A 21,324-nucleotide genomic window follows, 5' to 3' on the forward strand; every position below is an offset into this window, starting at 1 on the left:
CTGCAGGCATCAGGTACACTGCAGATAGGGAAACTGGGTTTCAGAAATAGCACCTGTCAGAGAGCGGCAGGCACCGCCTCCCACCCCCGTCACCACCAAATGGTCTTAATTAACTTTGGACACTTCCTCGCCTCACACTTTATTTCTGAATGTTATTGAAAGTTGTCAGAACTTGTCTCACTCTTTTCTTTTATTATTAATGTGTAAATACAATGCCTCAGGAGTGTTACTAAAACACAGAATCTAATCCCAGGAGATTAATTTATGAACACAGCATAGGGTGAAGTTGCATCCTGGTGGCTGCAAATTGATGTTGGTAAGAGCCACAAGCATCGGCCTCTCTAAACCCACAGGGATCCAGAGGGCCAAGGTGGCTGGAGGGAAGCAGGGGCAAGGGGAGGGCTGGGCTCTGCTGATTTTTGAGACAGCCCGAGGACACATGACCTTAGTTTACTCCTGGCAGGGAAGAGTAAGGCCATCTTTCTCTCTCAATGGGACAGTGCCCCCCTTGCAAGTCCGTGCATCTATTAGCTAAGTCCATGGGCATTTATTGAGTACTTAACGCTGCATCAGGGAAGTGCTTAAGCTTCCCTGATGGCTCAGAGAGTGAAGCTTCTGCCTGCAAGGCAGGAGACCTGGGATCAATCCCTGGGTCGGGAAGATCCCCTGGAAAAGGAAATGACAACCCACTCCGGTACTCTTGCCTGGAAAATCCCATAGATGGAGAAACTTGGTGCAGGCTACAGTCCATGGGGTCGCAAAGAGACCGCCACTACTGAGCGACTTCACTTTCACTTTCACTTTACCATACATCAATCTAAGCTCAGCTTCATGAGAATCAAAACAAGCAAAGCAGTAGTTATTGCTTGTGAGGACCTTACTTTTCCCTGGGGGAGTCACACACAGGCACTTGAAACTCCTGGAGAACAAAGCTAGAATATCCTTGTAGCAGCATGGCCTCCCGTGCAGCAGATCATCAATGCATAGGTTAGGGGAGAGTCCCTGCGGACTGCAGTGACCAGGTAAGTCCTCCAGGTGGGGGAGTTGCTGGGGTGGGGTGGACCGGCTGCAAGCATAAGGTAGTGTCCTTTAAGATGGGTGCTCTGGGGCCTTCCTGAAGAGCTGGGAGACCTGGCTAATATTGCAGTGATGCCTTTATTTCTTCAGAGCAGCTGAGGCCAGGCAATCTGGTGGGAAGGTGGAAAGAGGCCTTTGGGTAGAAGCTGTGCTTAACACAAGCTTGAGAAAGCATCTGTCTGTCCTTGTCAAGAACCGTGTGGGACATCACTGATCTGCACCCCCTGGGAACTCTGAGCATGGGGACGCCAGCCTTCGGAATTTGGGGCACAAAGAGGCCATAGCTGCCCATAGGCAAGGGGAGGAGCAGGACGGAGGGGGTCCAACAGGGTGAGCGAGCTGGGAGCCGGGGAGAGAGGAGAGTTGCCTTCCCTTCTGGGCTGCCGATAATCGGCTGTCTTTTCAGCGACGGGGAGCAGATGCCGGACTGGACGGAGGGGGTTAGCTCCTGTCCCCTCCCGAGGATGCCGAGGGACTCCCTCCGGTTTCGCTGTGTCTCTTTCCCCAGTTCGCCTCCCACCTGCTCTTTGGGCTTTGGCTCGCTGCTGAGGCCGCTCCCTACCCCTCCCGGAGCCGATCTGTGTGTGTGACGGCGGGGTGGGGCGCAGACCCCGAGGGGAGGCCTGAGGTCGCACGGGGCTCCCCCTCCCAGAGCTGAGGCGGGGGCAGAAGGCGGGTGAAGGCAGCGGGCGGGCTGGGCGCGCGGGGTGGCAAGGGGCTCTCCGCGCGCTTCCCTGGACGCGGCGCCGGGACGGATGCGGCGTCCGCCGGGCGCTCACTACGGCAGGAGGCAGCCGGGCACCGCGGCCGCGGCAGGAGCTGCCCCGGAGCCGGCGGCCGGGCCCGCACGCCCGTCCGAGGGCCTTCAGTGTCCGCGAGCTGACAGGTCCCAGGGACCTGCCCGAGCCGCGGCCGGTGATTAGAAGCGCCGGCGGAGCCGCCTGCCGGTTCGAGAGGAACAGCCTCGCCGCGGCTGCTCGCCCTGTTTGCTCCGGCGCCCTTTTCTCCCCTTTCCCTCTGCGGCGCTTCTCTCCCTCCCTCGGGGAGATCCTCGGGGACAGCGGCGCCCAGGTAGCCCCTCCTCGCTACCCACCCGCCCCCTTACCACTTTTGCTGCCCACACCACCTCCCAGGGCTCCTCCGGGCCTTTGCGGAGATGTGCGGGGGGGGGGGGGGGGGGCGGTCCTCACAAGGGACCCACCAGGGAAGGGCTGGCGTGGCGGTGGGTGTCGAGGGATGGGGGCCGCCTGGCCTGGCAAAGGAGACCCCCCTTCCTTTTAGAAATCGAGCACCCAGGGAAACCAGAGCTTGGTCCTGTGCTTGAGAAATGGTACATTTCAGTCTCAGTGTGTGTATGTGTGTGGTCTCTCAAATGGGATGGGAACTGCTCAGATTCCATGCTCCCTGTGTTCCCAAGCAGGTAGAGACAGACTCCAGTATTTTTGCCTGGAGAATCCTATGGACAGAGGAGCCTGGTGGGCTACCCTCCATAGGGTCACAGAGATCGTGCTCAACTGAAGCCACTTAGCATCCACGCACAGGGCCTCGGGGCTTAGGAGAAAGGGTAGACCGTGTCTTGTCTCTCCTCTCCTCTTGCCACTGGGCACCCTACTTTACGGCACCCCCACCATGCATAGAATCTATAGCCCAAATCAATGGCTGGACAAAGGGCTGACTGAGCCTGGCCAACCAGCCCTTTACCCTGGGGCTGGTGAGAGTGGCAGGAGGCAGGGGAATGAGGAGGTAGGATGCTCTGCACATGGTAGGCACTGAGGAAACATGCAAGGGGTCAGCCCCACAGACTAGGCGGAGTCCGGGGTCCGGTGGCTGCTGGGGAACTCAGATTCAGAGCAGCAAACCAGCACGGTTAGCCGGGAGACAGAGGTGGTGGCCTCCGCAGCTCAGCCCATTAGCTGGGCTGGTGGGAGGCGGCCGGCGCGTTTGAGGGCTCAGACAAGCCCGGTGATTGAAGGGCCGGTCTTTGGAGCTACTGCCAGACTAATCTCAGGCCGGCAGCCCGTGCTTTTCCTTTAGTTTCAGCCCACTCTTTGGCTCTGCCCTGCAGAGGAGGCCCCCACCTCCTCCTGGGGCTGCGGATTAACCCCTAAAAACTGAGTTTTGTTTGCAGAGCTTTCTCCAAAGCCGAGGGAGCCTCTGGAGCCTCCTGTTTTTGCTCCTGTTGACTAGGGGGATCCGTGAGGTCAGATGCTGCTGGCAGTGGCTGAGTCCCTGGCCCTGGACACACACTCAGTCTGGGAGTCTGCCAGGAAGCCTTTCTCACATGGCCAGCCTGTCGTCCTGCCTTCCCCAGCCTCACAGGGCGCAGTCACCCAGGCCTTCTCCTGAGGTGCGTCAGGCCTTAACTGGGCTTGGCGGGTACCAGCATCCATCTTACCGGCAGGGGCACTGCTGTGCTCAGATGTCTGCCCACAGGCCCAGGATCCAGTTCAATGGGGAACAAACGCCCTTCCCTTGATTGTTACTAAAGTGTCCGATTCATACCACTGGGATTCTGCTCAGTTTCCCTCTCAGCTCTCCTGCCCCAGAGCTTCAGTCTCACCCGACAGGTGCTAGGACTGACCTCCTCTCTGACCCTTTACCACCCCCATCCCAGGGAGCTGAGCCTGTTCCTCTCGCCTTCTTGACGCCACTAGGGTCCTGTTCTGACCAGGATGACCATCCGAAGCCATAGCCGTGTTATCCATCTGCCTTTGAGGGTCTCTACTGCCAGCTCCTCACTAATTAGGCCTCCCCCTTCCCCATGAATACCAACCTGATCACGAATCAAGTCACATCCCCCCTACCTCGCCTCCTTTCCCATTAGCTCAGTTTATGTCGTATAGCCTGTTGGGCTCCTTGTACCCTCTCTGTGTCTGCCTATTCTGTTCCCGTGGTTTGTGTGTTCCTCCAGCTCTGTAAGCCCTCACCTGGACGGGTACCTGCCTTTTCTGTAGCTCTGACCATGAAGCTTTTCTTGAGAATCTGGGGGTGATGGTGAGTGAGATCTGGGGTAGCTACACCACTTACCAGGGCAGTTTCTTTGTGCCAGATGCTGTTCCAGGTACCAAAGATTGAGAAAATGGAAAGATAAGATCCTGTCTGCTCCCAGAGATTTTTCTTTGTGGTGGGGAATCTGGAAAACCATCTGAGCTACAATATGAGAGAAACTATAGTATAAGCACATTCTAGCAGAAGAGGGGGCTTCAGGGAACATTTTGCCTTGAGTTCATTGGGCCACGAGTCTCTATGGGTCTCTCCCCTGCAGAGAGGCAATGATCAGGGGAGGAAAAGGAAGAGAAGTGAGACAGACACTGGGAGCCAGTGTGGGTCTGGAATCATCTCCTATGCGAGTGGATGTCCCCTTATGCTCCTGGTGCTGTGAGGGGTATGGAGGTGAATAAGACCTAATCCTTTATCTCTAGAGGCTGTTACAATGGAGCAGATAGACACTTGGAGTAAGTAACTCTAATAGAAGGCAGATTGAGAAAAGTGCCATGAAGGGTGTAATCAATATATTACTAGTATATGGAGAAGGAGATTCTTTGCTGAATAATTTTTTTTCAGGGGGAGGGGGAGAACTTCATGGAGCTTTCCTTTAGTACACATTGCTATCAAATAATCCTTCTCTTGCACACAGAGGAGGATGGAAAATTATTATTTGCAGTGAATATCTCTATATTTGAACCCCTCATGTCCTCCCTGCCTGCTGCTTCTTCTCTTCTTTTTTTGTTTTTGTTTTTGGTAATGAAATAAATTTCCTTTGGGAAATCATCTTTTATGCAACTCTCAGTGCTTTGACATAGGTAGAGCTCCCTCCTACCCCCTCTCTTCCCCTCCAGGTGGAGTTTACCAGTGATCACATTCCAAGTCCAAGCGCATGGTGATTGGCTCAGGAATGACTCAATTCACATGACGTGTGTCCAGCTCAGGACTTCGGTGAGTCATTAAGGGGAAGAACAGCTCCTTCTCTGTTGGGCTTGGGATCCTGAGGGTGCCATTCTGAGGCAGCTGCTGCCATCTTGCTGCCACCAGGTCTTGTATGACATGGAACTAGGACAGAGGAATGGAATGTTGAGCGAGAAACTGTCCTGGGGACAGTCCCCAGGTCCCCCTCTATGTGTCTGAAGCCAGGCTCAGCTCTGTGCTTGTCAGTTACACCATCCAATACATTCCCTCTTTGTTTAGGCACTTTGGTTGGGGATTTGATCCCTTGTAACATGTAGCCAAAAGAGATATAATTGATATAGGTTTAGCAGATGGTGACTGCAGCCATAAAATTAAAAGACTCTTACTCCTTGGAAGGAACGTTATGAACAACCTAGACAACATATTAAAAAGCAGAGACATTACTTTGTCAACAAACGTCCGTCTAGTCAAGGCTATGGTTTTTCCAGTAGTCATGTATGGATGTGAGAGTTGGGCTATAAAGAAAGCTGAGTGCAGAAGAATTGATACTTTTGAACTGTGGCATTGGAGAAGACTCTTGAGAGTCCCTTGGACTGCAAGGACATCCAACCAGTCCATCCTAAAGAAAATCAGTCCTGGGTGTTCATTGGAAGGTCTGATGTTGAAGCTGAAACTCCAATACTTTGGCCATCTGATGCGAAGAGCTGACTCATTTGAGAAGACCCTGATGTTGTGAAAGATTGAAGGCAGGAGAAGGGGATGACAGAGGATGAGATGGTTGGATGGCATCACCGACTCAATGGACATGAGTTTGGGTAAACTCTGGGAGTTGGTGATGGACAGGGAGTCCTGGGGTGCTGCGGTTCATGGGGTCACAAAGAGTCGGACACAACTGAGTGACTGAACTGAACTGAACTGAGCTCTGTGCTCACTATTTTTAATTACAGCCTCTATTTTGATAGGTGGCAGTTACTGTTTCCATCTTTCCGATGGAGAATCTGAGGCTCGAGAGGTCAGGACTCCAAGAGTCGGGAAGGCAGGCAAAGATTTAAGAAGCTCAGGCAGGGTCTGAAAGGCTCCTTACCTTCAGGGGAAAAAAAATACTAAGTCTCAGTAAAAAAGAGAAAGTTCAAAAAGTGACAAGTTCCTCTTTTAAAGTCTCACCCCTTCCTTCCTGCAGTTCTTGGCATGGCTTTTGGGCCTGTCAGTGCATGGCAATAGACGTGATTCATTTTGTGGGTAGATATACAAATCCCGTGGGCCAGTGGATGTGTGGCTCTGTTTGCAAAGCTGTAGTTATTTCTGCAAAAGGTCAGTGTAAGGAGACACCAGGTCATTCAAACAGGATGAGGGGTAGGTGCATAAAGAGGGAGAGATGCTTGGAGTAATCCTGCCAGTCCTGGGAGCCTACTGCAGGCTTGGCTGACAGCGGGCGAGCTTTCTAATTCTGCTCTCAGCCTGCCCTGGCCATGCCAGGGGATGCTCTGGGCAGGGGAGGGTTAATGACCAACCTCCTTCAGAAAAGAAAAAGACTCGGGTAACAAAACCCAACAGCATGGAGGGAAGAGACACAAGTTACCAGCCACAGAAGCTTAAAAAGGAACCCACCCACAGCTCCCGCTACAAATGCTTTTAGCCGCACGTTAAATCTTCTCTCTAATGGCACCCCCTGTTAAACAAGATATGTCACCCGACCCGAGGAGGCTGACTTGAAAGGCAAATAGTTGGAAGTGATTCCACACGTTATTAGTGAGAGCTATTCTCACATTTCCGGCAAAAATAATGGAGCCGAGGTCTGAAGGGATGACTAATACCTCCCCATTACTGACCTGAGGCCTGGCATTACATTGTAATCCTGGCCACTCAGTGACCCTTCAAGCCTCTTTTTTTGGTGCTTGTCCTCTGGGTTCTTTCTGCTGGTGGCCGTGGTCATGTTAACCTGGGCTCCAGCCTGTTGAAATGAAAAGGCTCCCCTTCACATCTCCTTGGGGGGAGGGGAGGAAGCAGGGGGCCACTCAGAGAAGAAGTGACTTATCTTGAGATTTGGATTTGTCCTCCGCTTCAAGAAAAGGCTCTGTCCAACCTGTCCCAGACATGCAGGAATCTGTTCTGATCCTAATTTCATCCAGGATTCTATCATCTTCTTTAATAGCTTTTATGGGTGTTTTATAGGCCTTCCTGTCAGGAAATTCTTTGGGTTTAATCGTAAAGCTCTCCTGTTAAAATGTTAGCCTATGTCTCCTCCCACCCTGCCCCCCTTCAATAGAATAGGAGAATATTAGATTTAAAGACCTGAGAGAGGGATTTTAACAAGAGCCAACATTTATAGACGGCTGGTTATGTGCCTGTCCAGCTTCCCTTGTGCCTCAGCTGGTAAAGAATCCACCTGGAGTGCAGGAGACCTGGGTTCCATCCCTGGGTTGGAAAGATCCCCTGGAGAAGGGAAAGGCTACTCACTCCAGTACTCTGGCCTGGAGAATTCCATGGACCGTATAGTCCATGGCGTCGCAAAGAGTCAGACATGACTGAGTGACTAAGCACACACACGTGCCTGTCACTGTGTTGAATGCTTTGATACACAGCAGCTTAGGCCATGGCCGCTGGTTGGTGGTGTTGTATCTGTCTAATGGATATTTTTTGCCCATTGTTTCCCTTGACTTCTTGGCAATAGTCCACCCCCTTGATCACTCTCTCTAGTTGAAGCACACACGGCCCCCACTCCCTGTGATGCTGTGTTCACTTGGATTCTTTCTCCTGCTTAGGGGCTTCACCATCTCTTCTTTGTGCTCATCCTTCTCTGCCATCCCTACTCCTCAAGACTTGGCCCTGGTTTCTTCTGATTCTGTACTCTATCCAAAGTTGACTCGCTGTGGGATTGGCCTCAGTCATCATCTCTGTGCACTGGCTCCCTCATGGGCCTCCAATCCAGACTTCTCTGTCCTCCCTGCAGCTGTCTTTCCAATGGTGTACTTGGAATTTCCACTTTGCTATCTCAAAGCTGCCTCTAACTTAACATTTTCAAAATTGGAACCCATGTCTTCAGTCTTGGCCTCTCCCACTGTTCTCTTTTTGCATGTACAGAAAGGCTGGGATTCTGTCCATACAAGCTGGGAAACTGGGGCACTCCTCCCCCTCTGAAACCCTCATCCAGTTGATCACCATGTCCTTGCTGATTTGACTTCCACATTATTTCTTTGTTTTCCTTTGCCCTCGGCCACCACCTCTGGTGATGTAACCGCTGGTTTCAACTTCTGCACTCACCTCACACAGGCTGACCCTCTAGTTTGTTCTCCATCGTGTGGTCCAAGAGCAATTTTCAAAGTTCCACTTTGGCCATGCTGTCCTTCTAGGTTGAAATCTTGCATTGGTTTCCCATTGCTCCTAAAATGTAGATCGTAATCCTTACCAAGGCTGTGCACAAGCTGGTTAGACTAGTTCCTTGGTCTTATTATGCACTATTCTCCCCTCACCTCTCAAGCCCCAGCATATGCTCTTCCCTCAGTTCCTTAATCCAGTCTTCCTCTTGCCTCAGGATTTTTGCACAGGCTGTTCTCCTGTTTGCCAAGCTAACCTTCTACTCCAGCTCTTGATCTGCATCAAATTTCCATGATCTCTCAGATCAGATGAGGTCTGTGCCATGCAGCTAGCTTTCCCCCAGTGCGTAGAACTGCTCTGGCCCCTGTATTCCACTCTGCACCATTTGTTGGGTGACCTACCCCTTCATCATGCACTCAACCATCAGCCATGAGGATCACACCTCAGGTCCTCTCATGATGCCCTAATTTTCCTGGCTAGAAACGGGGAAGAGGCTACCCTCTCAGTGATCAGGTGAAAGCTCAGGCAAGTTCGGCGTTTTCAGTCCCTATTTTGCCCTTAGGGTGTGGGTCTCTCTACAGTTTTCCCTGCTGCCTGAATTTGAGTCTTGTGATCTGTCCTGGCTGTTCCCAACCAGTGCTTCTAGCACCTTCGATGCAGATGTTCAGGTCTGTCCTATTGGAGTAAGAAAGGCTCGGAGGCTCGCCCTGCCTGGGGAGGCCACACACACTCCCCCTGCTCTTCTGCACTGGCCACCAGAACCTTTTGTCACCCTGGGTCTGCTGGCTGGGGGGGTCCTCCAAGGACTATGCTGGCAGCCAAATTCTCCTTTTTGGCAAATTCTCGACTCCTTTTGCAGAATCTAAGTTGATTTATTTGTTCTCTTTAGAGCATTTACTTTCTTATATATAAATATTAGGCTGTGGGGTTGAAACTCACGCTCTGCAGACAAGAGTGGTGACAGCCGCCACAGTGGGTTTATTTTTAAATAAAAATTGGGAAGTTACAAGGCTCCTGAGGTTTTCTGCATTTTTATTTTTCATTCAAAAAAAGAAAAAAAAAAGGCAGGGGAGGAGAAAAGTATGAGGGTGGGGGTGGGGAAACATGGCCTGCATCTCTGCTTCCATTCTTCAAGGCTTCCTGTTTTCATCTCTTTCTCCTGCCTCTGTTCCCTGGCATTTGGCGTCTCCATAAAGAAAGGGAAGGAGTGATTACTTCTGAGAAGGGAGTGGGGGATCTGTTCAAGCTGAGCATTAGGCATGCAGCCCCTGAGCAAGTCGCATGCATGGTAAAATATTACCTTAATAACACACTCGCAGAGAGCTATGTGTAAATGGTAACAGCTGCTTTTGTGATGACCGTGTTATAAATGATTGCAGCCCTGGTCATTAATAATGCATTTGAACAATAACAACTTGATTCCGAGGAGGAAGTACAGCCTTTCATTTTTCCCTGGCATGCGAATTCACTCTTGCTCTTGTGCAAAGTAACCGGACCCAAGGATTGAAGGCCCACACTGGGGCTTCAGAACCAAGAGGGTTTCAGCCCATTCCTGGCTCCCAGCCAGAGAAAACAGGGCTTCTGGACCCCACCCTACATTCTGCTACATCAACAGTGTTAACCCTGCAGCTGGCCTGCACCCTTTAAGCCTCTCTGCCTCCCCTTGGACCTCAAGCATGCGGAGCCCGCCACTCTGATGGTGGCTCCAGGAAGGACCACCACCCCGCCCCCCTGCCCGGCCCCCGTGAGATATCAGAATCCTGGAAATTTCCCAGCAGGTGATGCTGATTACTCGAGGGTCACTTTTTTTTTTTTTTTTTTAACATGTCTGAGATTACTGTTTTGCCTGAAAGACAGTCTAAACTCTCAGATATCATATTAGGAAACATTTTTAAAGTCCAGCTCCAAAGTTGGTCACATCTCCTGCTACTCTTATTCCACACTATTCTAATCATTTCAAACTTCTCAGAGTTTCAAAAACATCCCCTTCTTTTTAAGGCCTTTGTACCTTGGTGTTTGCGGTTCCCTCTGTTCTATCTGTACAACTCCTACTCATCCTTCAAAACCCTGGCTAAAAATGCCCCTTTCTCTACCTTCCCAGGGCAGGGTTAGTTGTTCCATCCCCTGTGATCTTATCTATACTGTAGCATTTTGCATAACTCTGGCATTAATCATACCACACATTATAATACTTTGTTAACTTGGAGATTTTCTCCCTGAGCTTGGAGCTTATTAAGGGCAAGAAGTATGTGTTAGTATCTTTTATATCTCCATTCCCTACTGCAGTGCTCAGTAATCATTAAATATTCAATAAGTATTGAATGAAAAAAGGAACAACCATTCAATAAATATTTTTCTCTTTTCTTATGTTTGATGACATTTTGGGGCCCTGGATTGTGAGCTGGAATCAGACACTCTTATGAAGACTAGTTTATACCCGCTGAGGTGCCTGCTTGAAGCATTGTGATCTTGAGTTGGGGCAGCCCAAAGGTGTTTAGCAGTTACTAGTATCTGTGGGAGTGTAGGCCACGGGCCCAGGCAACTTCCATGCTACACAGGTGATAGTCTGACACTCTCTGCCCTTCTGAAGTCAAGACTTTCTCCTAAGAAAGGGAGAAGGAGAGATAAATTAGGAGTATGCTGCTGCTGCTACTGCTGGAGTACGGGCTTAAGCTTAACAAACTACTATACATAAAATAGACAAGCAACAAGGAATTACTATACAGCACAGGGAACTATAGTCAATATCTTATAATAACTTATAAAGGAAAATAATCTGCAAAATATATATACAATGCAGGAGACACGGTTTTAACCCCTAGGTCAGGAAGATCCCCTGGAGGAGGAAAATGACAACCCATTCCAGTATTCTTGCCAGGGAAATCCCATGGACAGAGGAGCCTGGTGGGCTACAGTCCAAAAGATCACACATCATCAGAAATGACTGAGTGACTCAGCATGGCGTGTATATATATATATATGAATTGTTTCACTGTACACCTGAAACTAACACAGCATTGTAACTCAACTATATTTGAATTAAAAAAAAGTTTCTCCTATAACTGCTTTGCTCCCTCTCTCCACCTCTACTCTAGTACTTAAACTTCACACAGTTTATAACTATCCTGAGATGGACCTCAATGTACCAAAGTTACAGGCACACATATTCAATTCATTTGGCATGCCTTCAATATGGGGCAGATTTCTATTATTGTTTCTGACTCGCCTTCTTGTTTACTCATTTCAATCTCCAATTCTAGCCCAGAGGCGTTTCTTTAGTTTTATTAATCATTGGGAAGGTAAGGTCTTTTTTCCCTGGACCCTAAGTTCATTCCTCCACACAGCCTTCTGAACCCACCAGGAGTCCTTCTGTACTGGAGCCTCAGAACTACAGTGCATTAGGACCCTACCCACGGTTAGTTCTCTGTAACTGCCCCTGTTTTAACTACTTCTTCCTGCTCTAAAAGCTTTTCCTTGCCTTCTGCCTTTTATGACTACACTCTAAAACCACTCGCATTTCTTCCTGTTCTAAAACTTCATCATCCTTTCTGAATCCATGTTTTCTCTGCAAGTCCTAATTTTTTACAACTCTGACCTTAGAGCATCACTTACTCCATATGTTCTTTCTGGCCCTGCTTTCTATCAGAAGTGCCAATCCAAGGACTCATCGTTCAACCCAATTTCTCTCCTCATCTTAAAAAAAAATAATCAGAAAACATTTGCACATCCATAGATTCAGGAATTTATCTTATTTATTTATAACTTGTCTTCTTACCAAAGGATTTAAAACAGTTTGCAAAGATGCAAATGATATGGCAAGATAAAATAAACAAAAAATTGCTTTGAAAAAAGAAAAAGATGCTAAAGTAAAACAAGGTTAGGAGAGAAGGTGATGAGACAAATGTGAGGTTCCCTGTGGGATCATAAAGTCCCATCTATCTGTTGGTGGTGGCCATGGATTTTGTCACGGGTATCCCATGGTCAACATAAAAAGGGAATGAGATTAATTACAGAATTTGGTATCCAGGAGACAAAAATGAATCTAAGTTTCTCATGAAAACTACAAACATTTAAGGTACCAATATTAGAGACAGATTTTTTTCTGAGTCTTGAGCTAGGTTCTCCTAATAAAGTAGGCTCTCCACAGTGATCTTAGACTAAACACTGATGAATGTTCTTTATGAAAACTCGTGCTATTAGAAAAGTTTAGTAAATTTTACCTTAGTAGCAATGTTGAGAGGATAGTCAAGCACTGGACTGGTGTTTGAACATAGTGATCTTGGAGCTTCCCTTCCACTTGAGTTTCTAGGTGCGTTGATGTTTATGCAGCCAGGTAAGATGTGGTCCTTACCCTTGGGGAAATTACAGTCTCACAGGGCTGCTGCTGTCAGAGCTGAATGCACAAGTCACTGGGGTACATGCTGAAAATGTGGGTTCTCTGGGCATGGTGCCAGAGCCTGTTTTGTTTTTTTTGCCATGCCACATGGCATGTGGGATCTTGGCTTCCATGACCAGGGATCAAACCTGTATCCCCTGAACTGGAAGCACAGGGTCTTAACCACTAACCCTCAGGGAAGTCCCCAGAGCCTGTATTTCTAGCAAGCCCCTTTGTGAATCTCATACAGATGCTTCAGGTAAGAACTCTGATGATGGGGAATCAGAACACAGGTCACTGATCCACAATGCAAAGCATTAAATCCAAATGCTAAAAACAGGATTCTAAAGGGTGGAGCAATCACTTCTGGCAGGTGTGTTAAGAGGAGATGGTGATCATGTTTGAACTGAGCTCTGAGACATGAATAAGAGCAGACACAGGACAAGTGGGGGGCATTTTCATGCAGAGGAAATGGAGTAGGCAAAAACTCAGAAGTGGAAAATTGCAATGCTTGTTTAAGGAAAAATAAATAGATCAGGTTGACTGGAGTATAAGGTCTATGTAGAGGAAATAGTAGGGAATAAGTCCAGAAAGGTAGGTTGGGGACAAATTATGGAGGACTTTGAATGACAGACTGATGAATGGGAGCTGTACTTAGTGGGCAATGGGGAGCCATTGAAGGCTTTAGCGCCCCAGGATGATGTGATCAAAGTAGTACTTGAGGAAGATGAATTTGGTTATAGTGTTTGGAATGAATTAGAGAATGTGAAGATTGCACAGGGTTTGGTCTATAAAAGGCACCCTGTACTGTAAATGCTTGTTGAATAAAATGTTTGACTGCTGCTGCTAAGTTGCTTCAGTTGTGTTCGACTCTGTGCGACCCCATAGACGGCAGCCCACCAGGCTCCGCCATCCCTGGGATTCTCCAGGCAAGAACACTGGAGTGGGTTGCCATTTCCTTCTCCAATGCATGAAGGTGAAAAGTGAAAGTGAAGTCGCTCAGTCCTGTCTGACTCTGAGCGACCCTACGGACTGCAGCCCACCAGGCTCCTCCGTCCATGGGATTTTCCAGGCAAGAGTACTGGAGTGGGGTGCCATTGCCTTCTCCAAATGTTTGACTAGAGCAAAGAAAAGATTGTTGCAAAAGTCTAGGTACGAGGTGATAAAGACATTAAGGAACTAACAGTGAGAAATAAAGAGCCCAGGAAGAAGGTTGTGACATTCATAGAAGAAATTACAGACCAGGATGACCTACTGTGCAGGGAGAAGGGAAGAAAAGTCTTTGTTGGCTCTCAAGTTTGGAACCTGAGTTACTGGGGGAGCTGTGGGTCCACTCCCTGTACCGAGAAATTCAGGGAAGGCTCTGGATGTGATAAAAGGTGACGAGTCTTTGAATTAGGAGTGGGAATTGGAGCTTTCAAGAGGGATCAGGGCTAGCGATTCTTGCCCAGGAGGAGTGGCTTCTACAGAAACGTAGGCTGGAAGGGAGAATCTGGAGCAGTGCCTATACTTTAGTGTTGGGAGAAGAAAAACCAGCCATCCTTGGAGACACGAGAATGGTCCTGGCACTATGGGGATTAGGTTAGCACAGAGTCTGGAATTCAAGGGAGAGGGGCATTTAAAGAAGGAAACACTGGGACTTCCCTGGTGGTCCAGAGGTTAAGACTCCCCATTCCCAATTCAGGGGGTCCAGGTTCAATCCCTGAACAGGGAACCAGATCCCTTGTGCCACAGCTAAAGATCTCACATGTTGCAACTGAGATCAAAGATCCTGAATGCCACAACGAAGAGTTCTTATGTCACAATTAGAGATACCACATGTTGCAACTAAGACCAAATAAATAAATAAATGTATGTGTGTGTGTTACTCACTCAGTCATGTCCGACTCTTTGTGACCCGTGGACTGCAGCCTGCCAGGCTCCTCTGTCCATAGGATTCTCCAGGCAAGAATACTGGAGTGGGTTACTGTGCCTTCTTCCAGGGGATCTTTCCGACCCAGGGATTGAACTCGGGTCTCCTGCATTGCAGGCAGTTTCTTTACCATCTGAGTTACCAGGGAAATAAATAAATATTTTTTTAAATGAATAAAATATTTTTAAAAATAAGAAAGGAAGCACTGAGAATTGTGCTCTAGGATTGTAGACAGGTGGGGACACATTGCAGCTGAGGTTGTGCTGTAGGATTAAGCAGTTAGATTGTCATTGTTGACCTTGGAGAGAGTAGTTTCAATGAGCAGCGGAGTGTTATTTCAGTTCCATTCATCAGGCCTCAAATTAGAGTAGGGGTTTTCAATCCTTATGTACCATTTTTGAAGATTTCTCTCCCACCCCCCTTTTTTTTTTTGCTCTAACTCTACCTGTTCCTTCCATGGCTGGCTCTTGGCTAGACTTACCCACTCCCTGTTCCAATTCCATAGGGTACAAGAGAGCCCTTGGGGCTACTCACCTTTGGTAAAACCTCAAGGAGCAAGAAATCCCATCACCCAAGTAATAAAAGCATGTGCAGCCCAGAATCAGTTTCTTCTAGGCCTGCTGTCTGCTGTCCTCTGTGGTCAGTTCAATGCCAACTTAAACAGCTTGTTTTATGTTTGACAGTCGGCCATATGATTCTCTCTCACTATATTTATTAGGACTGTTTGGATGCAAGTAACGAAACTCAGTTTGAATTATCTTATTTTAACAAAGGGAATTTACTGGCACATGTGTCTGAGAACTTCAGCTTCTACTGGATTAAGGAACTCAGACAGTGTCACCAGGATTCTTTTTCTCTATGTCTACACCCTACCTGTCTCTGCTTGGCTTCGTTATTTCCTGCCACAGAGAGGTCTTTTTCAGGTGTCAGGGAAGGTTCCCATCTCTAGCTACACCCTCCTCCACAATACTTGGACTGGAAGAAATCCCAGGGAAGAACAGTGATTGGCCAGACATGGTCCGAGGCCTGTCCTTGAACCATTGCTATGCCCAAGGGCATGAGGAGCAGTAATTGGCTGGACCTGGGTTGCACACCATCTCTGCTCTTTGGGGTTATCAACAGCCCATTAGAATCACACAGCTGATGTGGCAAAGAAGCGGTTTCTCAAAAGGAGGAGGAGTGATGGCGGTAGGTGATGGTGCTGGGGGGTCAGTTCCAAACAACAGGCTGTCCAATGACACCCCAGCTACTGGGCTTACAGCTGTCCTGTCATTCTAGTGAGACTCTGCCTGTATTTCTCACATTCCCATCACTGCCCCAATTAGTGGGCTGAGAAGTAAAGATGAAACCGGATGCTGCGGCTTCCCCTCTTCCTCCTCCTCCTCTCTGGGCTCGCTTCGTGACAGCCATCACCTACCTGGGCAGGTGTCTCCTGATTTCCAGAGGCCCCAGGCTGGGGGTGGCAGGGGAGGCTTAGATCAGGGCGGTGATGGGCTGGCTGAGCCATGTGGGAGCAGCGGCAAAGCCAGCCCAGGCTGCTGAGGTAGGCAAGATGAAGGTGCCGTGAGGCAGATGCCCGAGGGCACGTTGCCCACTCGCTGCCTGAATCTGCAGGAGGACTTGGTGCTTTCTGAGGGCCTGCGCTGACTTGCTCTGTGACCTTAGGCTAGACACTTAATTGCTCAGGGCCGCTTCCCCTCACCCTCCATCTGGAAAGCAGAATAATGACACAATAGAGCAGGCAGGAGCTGCCTCTTTGCAGGTGGGAGTTATGCAGGCTCTGGCTTGGAGGTTGGTGCTCTGGGAAAATGGCTCTCCAGCCATGCTGCACCCCTGAGTGTGGGCCCCTTGAGTCTGCCCGCCCCCCACCCCCACACTGCCTGCTCAATAGAGAGCAGGTCTCTGAAGAGCTTTGGTTTGAGGTTCTTTGATTTCAACCTCCTGAACTATTTGCTCTTGGAGCTGGGCTGGGAAATGGATGACCCTTTTCACACTAGGAGTTGGGAGTGGGCGTGTAGATTTCAAGGTGCTTTAAAAACATGTGCTTTCAGAGCCTGTGGTGTCTAGTGTCACAGAGGCCTTAAGCAGTGGTGTGGGTTTAAGGAGTTGGTGGGGTTTTTTATAACTGCTGTTCCCTCTGCTCCTCGCCTCTCCATGTTCAGCACCACGAACAGCTACATGAGGCCCCGGAACACAGACGCACCAGAGTGTGTGGCAGGGAGGTGGGTAACAGGTCAGGACAGAGTCAAGCCAAGGGGAGGATTTCCCTGCCAATCAGGTATGCATCTGTTTTTACCCTCTGTCCTGTCAAGCCATGGAGCATGATGCTCAAACTTCCATGCACTTGCCAACCACTAAGAGTGGTACAAAGAAATGCATATTCCAGGACACCACCTCTGGAGGATATGAATCAGTGGGTCTGGTGAAGGGTGCTGAAGCCTGCATTTTCAACAAACAGCTCAGGTGATCCTGATATGAATGGGACCAGATTCTGAGTGAGGGAAGAGGGTAGGTCTCTGGGTCTTCCATCTGTTTGATTGGAATAACTTCACTTTTATCTACATTGTACATTGAGGCTCTGGACAAATGTACATTAGAACAAACAGTCTCATGATCTCAAAGTAACTTCAAAGCCACTAAGCAAAAGCTACCTAATCACCTTGGCAAATTTTGAGTCCAGGCTTCCTAGCCTTGCATTCCATGACCCTTACTCCCCTCAGGGAGGTTTTAGCCACAGGCAGATCAGAATCTCCCAAACATGCTTCCTACCTACATCCTTGCCCCACAGTCTTCTTTTTACAGGAAGTCTTCCAGGACTATACTAGAAAGCCAGGATCCCTGAGAGTTCTGGGAAGCACATCTGGAGGACAAGGGATGGAAGGGGTGCCCTCTCAGCACATCCTTCTAAAATGTTACCTTTTAGTGAAATTCACCAAGGTATCATCTTGACATGGTGGAGGTCTAGAGGAAATGGTGAAAGTAAGAAACAGGGAGACTGGAAGTTAAATGGTGTAGAAAGACCCTCCCTTTCCCACACCCTGTCCCTGGGTCTCTCCTAGGGACCTCATGATGATTCCGGGCAGGGGGAGTCAGGTGTTTGTCCGATCAAACCGTCCAGGAGGGTAGAGTGGGTAGACGCTGCCTCCCTCTGCCCAGCTTTCACGCCATGCCACTTCTCCCAGGCACAAGCCTGGGCTCTGCACACTGGCTTTCCCCCAGCAGCGTGAACATAGGCTGGGCTGAGTACCAGTGAGTGAGGCTGGAGGGGCCCACCTGCCCCAGTGCTGGGAGAGCTGGGTCTCTGGATTCTGTGCCCCTTTGCTAGGGGAGGAAGCAAGAAACGGGAGCTGGGAGCACGGGTTCTCTCATCCTGAGAGCTGTCAGCCTGACCAGAGCAGGCATTCATTTTCAGAATAAATAATCAACTCAAAAAATGTACCAAATTCATTTTCAAATTGGCTTGTCAGATGCACGTTTGCCCAGGACGAGTCTGTTGAATAAAATGTATCTTGGGGAGCAAGGTGAGCCAGCCTGTCTCATTCCCTCAGAGACATCTTGTAAATAAGGGCCATTCTGGAGGCCGGAAGCAGAGAATTCCCCAGAACAGATTGAATTCTGGCTTTGTCTTAATGAACGTCAATATTTATTACCAAAGGCGTTGTGCTCCTTGGAGTGATAGAGCATTTCACCATTTCAGCTCTCGCAGGTTGCCTTCCCAGGTACCAAATGCTATGTAATTGCTGCTCATAAAGGCAGCAGACAATATTGCCAGAGAAACTCACTTCTGGCTGTAAATCTTCATCATCAAAACCAGCAGAGCTTTGCTTGCCGTTTGGACAGAGCGTCCCTGAGGGCAGGGCCCACCCCACCCAGGCTTTCCAGTTGTCCTGCTTCAGCAGAGGAACTCCCAAACCCCTCGGGGGAGAATGGGGTGCTCTTCCTGGGGTCAGAATGAGGGCATTAGCCAGAAGGCTGGGAAGGCTGAGAGATGATGGAAGTTCCAGCCCCCACCCCCACCCAGAATCGAAGGAGAGAGTGTCACTTGTCACATAGTTGGAAGGGCCTGTGAGGTTGTCCCGTCAACACACTCTCCTCTGCAGTGAGGATGCTGAGGCTCAGAGAGAGGTGGTTTTCGTCAAGGTCACACAGCTCCCAGACCAGTGCCCTTCACATTCAGCCACACTGTCTCCTGGGGATTAAATATGGAGTGCCAAAGGACTCCTTGGGCCAGCAGCTGCCTGCCGGGGTCCATGGCTCCCAGTTGGAGATTCTCCTTGACTCCTGGTAGGTCTGGGGCCCTCCTGTCAAGGGGCCTGGCTTCCTGGGTCCTTGTATGGGGGAACTGCTTCTCCTAGTTGGTATATGACTATGACCTGCTCTCACCTGCCCTGGAGAAACCTATGGAAACCAACTTCAAACTGTACCCCTCAGCTAAATTGTTGTTTTGAGCAACAGTCCCACATGGAGAATTTGTACAGGGAAGTAGATTAGCTTCAGCTTTTCCTCAGTGAATAATCCAGTTGTTTCCCATAGGACCTTCATCCTACTAAGGGTAGAGGCATATGCCTCTCCAAAATGGGGCTTGGAAGGGCCAAGGAGAGCCTGAAATGCGTGAACCCAGGACACCAGGCTGGGCCAAGGTGCAGCTTCTGGTTCTGCTTTCTTTCCTCTTGCCAACTTGCTGAGGACAGAGAGGGCCTGGGGCAGAGACACAAAATGGGTTTTAGAGAGTGATGTCATGTGGTTCCCAGACACCAGATCGCTCTGCAGAAACTGCCTGGCTGCTGTTATGGGAGTTGTGTTGGAGAGAATTATAACTTTTGACAATGGACATCTCATCTTGCACAGATGCGTCCTTTATAGAATCTGCCAGCAAGATTACAGAGGCATCACAGTGTAATGGGAAGAGGAGTCAATAATTCTGGGGTTATTGATTGTAACCAGACCCATTCTTCTTTTTTAATTTATATTTTATCCACTTTTTTCAATCTGCTTTTTTTTTTTTTAAACCCATACTCACAAAAGCACCTGCTGGATCAAATGCAGTTGATTACATTTTAAAAATGATAGGAGTCATTTGTTGCCCTTAGGAGAGTCTGGGATGTGGCAGTATGTAGCCGGAAGGGGAGGGAAATGCACGCAGGGAGCAGGGTTGAGGGAGTAGAAAAGAAGGAGGAAAGCATGGTCGGGGAGGGCACAGAGCAGGGGACCCCCTCTAGGCCCCCACCACTATCAGCTGACCCCGAGCTCCCCAGGCCAAGATCTGACGAAGATGTCACCAGATGTTCGGATCTCCTGCAGCTTCAGGCCTCACTCGGGTTGAGTGCATCCCAGAGGATAAATGCTCGTCTCGCAGGGCTTACTTCCTCCAGGAGATTATTCATGACAAGGCAAGTGGAGATACTGGGTGAGTCAGGGCAGGAGGACTGTGCACACAAACATCCAAGCACACGCACTCACGTGTGTACTCTCATGGCATCTTTGTAAGATTTGATTAAGATATAGTTGATTTACAATGTTGTATTAATTTCTGCTATACAGCAAAGTGACTCAGCTGTGTATATATAATATATACTGTATATACACAAAATATATTATACGTATATGTATATATACCTTTCTTCATTAGTCTTTCTCATTACGGCTTATCACAGGATATTGAGTATATATTTATATTGATATTCCCTGTGCTATATAGCATGTGAAAGTGTTAGTCGTTTAGTCATGTTCCACTCTTTGAAACTCCACGAACTGTAGCCCACCAGGATCTTCTGTCCATGGAGTCCTCCGGGCAAGAATACTTGAGTGGGATGCCGTTCTTTTCTCCAAGGGATCTCCCCAACCCAGGGATTGAACCCGTGTCTCCTACATTGCGGGTGGATTATTTACCATCTGAGCCCCAGGGGAAGCCCTGTGCCATATAGGAGGACCTTGTTGTTATCCATTCTATATATAGCAGTCTACTTCTCCAATCCCAAATTCCCAATCCTTCCCTCCCCCACCTTCACGTACATCTTCATTACAAAATATTTACGTATAGGACATGGTAGACAGTTTGATATTTGTGATTCTTGGGTTGGATTGTATGGGGGGAGCTTGTAAGCTCTTAAAAAATTGATTATGCCTTTTTGATGTCCCCAGTACCCCTTTTGTCTCCAATCCTCTATGCCGTGTAGCATGATAAAGCCAGTGGGCATTTGCTGAATAATCTGTGGTGAGTTTCATGGTTACTTGAACGTTTTCTTCTTGTAGAGAAGGGACCAGGGACTTTTCCACTCATCAAAATAAGCACATCATGACTTTGATTCAGTGTGTCTATCACCCTCTGATTGCATTTTCATCGACTTCTCTTCCAGTCAAGGAGAGCCCAGCCTAATCAGCAGAACTAGATCTGTGATCATGAGCTAGGCCACAGAAGGCCCAAGTTCAGAGACAGCTTAGAGATTGGCTCCTCCACATCTGTCATTGTCCAGAAGAGGAAATTGGGTCACAGAGAGATGAAAATGACCTGTCCAAAGGCCAACACCTGGTTTGGATTTGGGTTAAAATCAGGAGCATTTCAGTGTATCTGCCTCACATACAATCAGTCTCTTTTCTTCCTCTTACATCATTTTCTTCTGTGGGCAACAGCAGGGCCTGGTCTCCAAGGTCTCGCTCCATGTCTCCAAACGTGCTCACAGCTGAGTCTCTCCTGTTTGCTTCTAGATGGATTAGAAAACAGCAGGGGCTGGAGGAAAGT

This window comes from Bubalus kerabau, chromosome 15 (genome assembly GCF_029407905.1).
Source record: "Bubalus kerabau isolate K-KA32 ecotype Philippines breed swamp buffalo chromosome 15, PCC_UOA_SB_1v2, whole genome shotgun sequence".
Classification (NCBI taxonomy): Eukaryota; Metazoa; Chordata; class Mammalia; order Artiodactyla; family Bovidae; genus Bubalus; species Bubalus kerabau.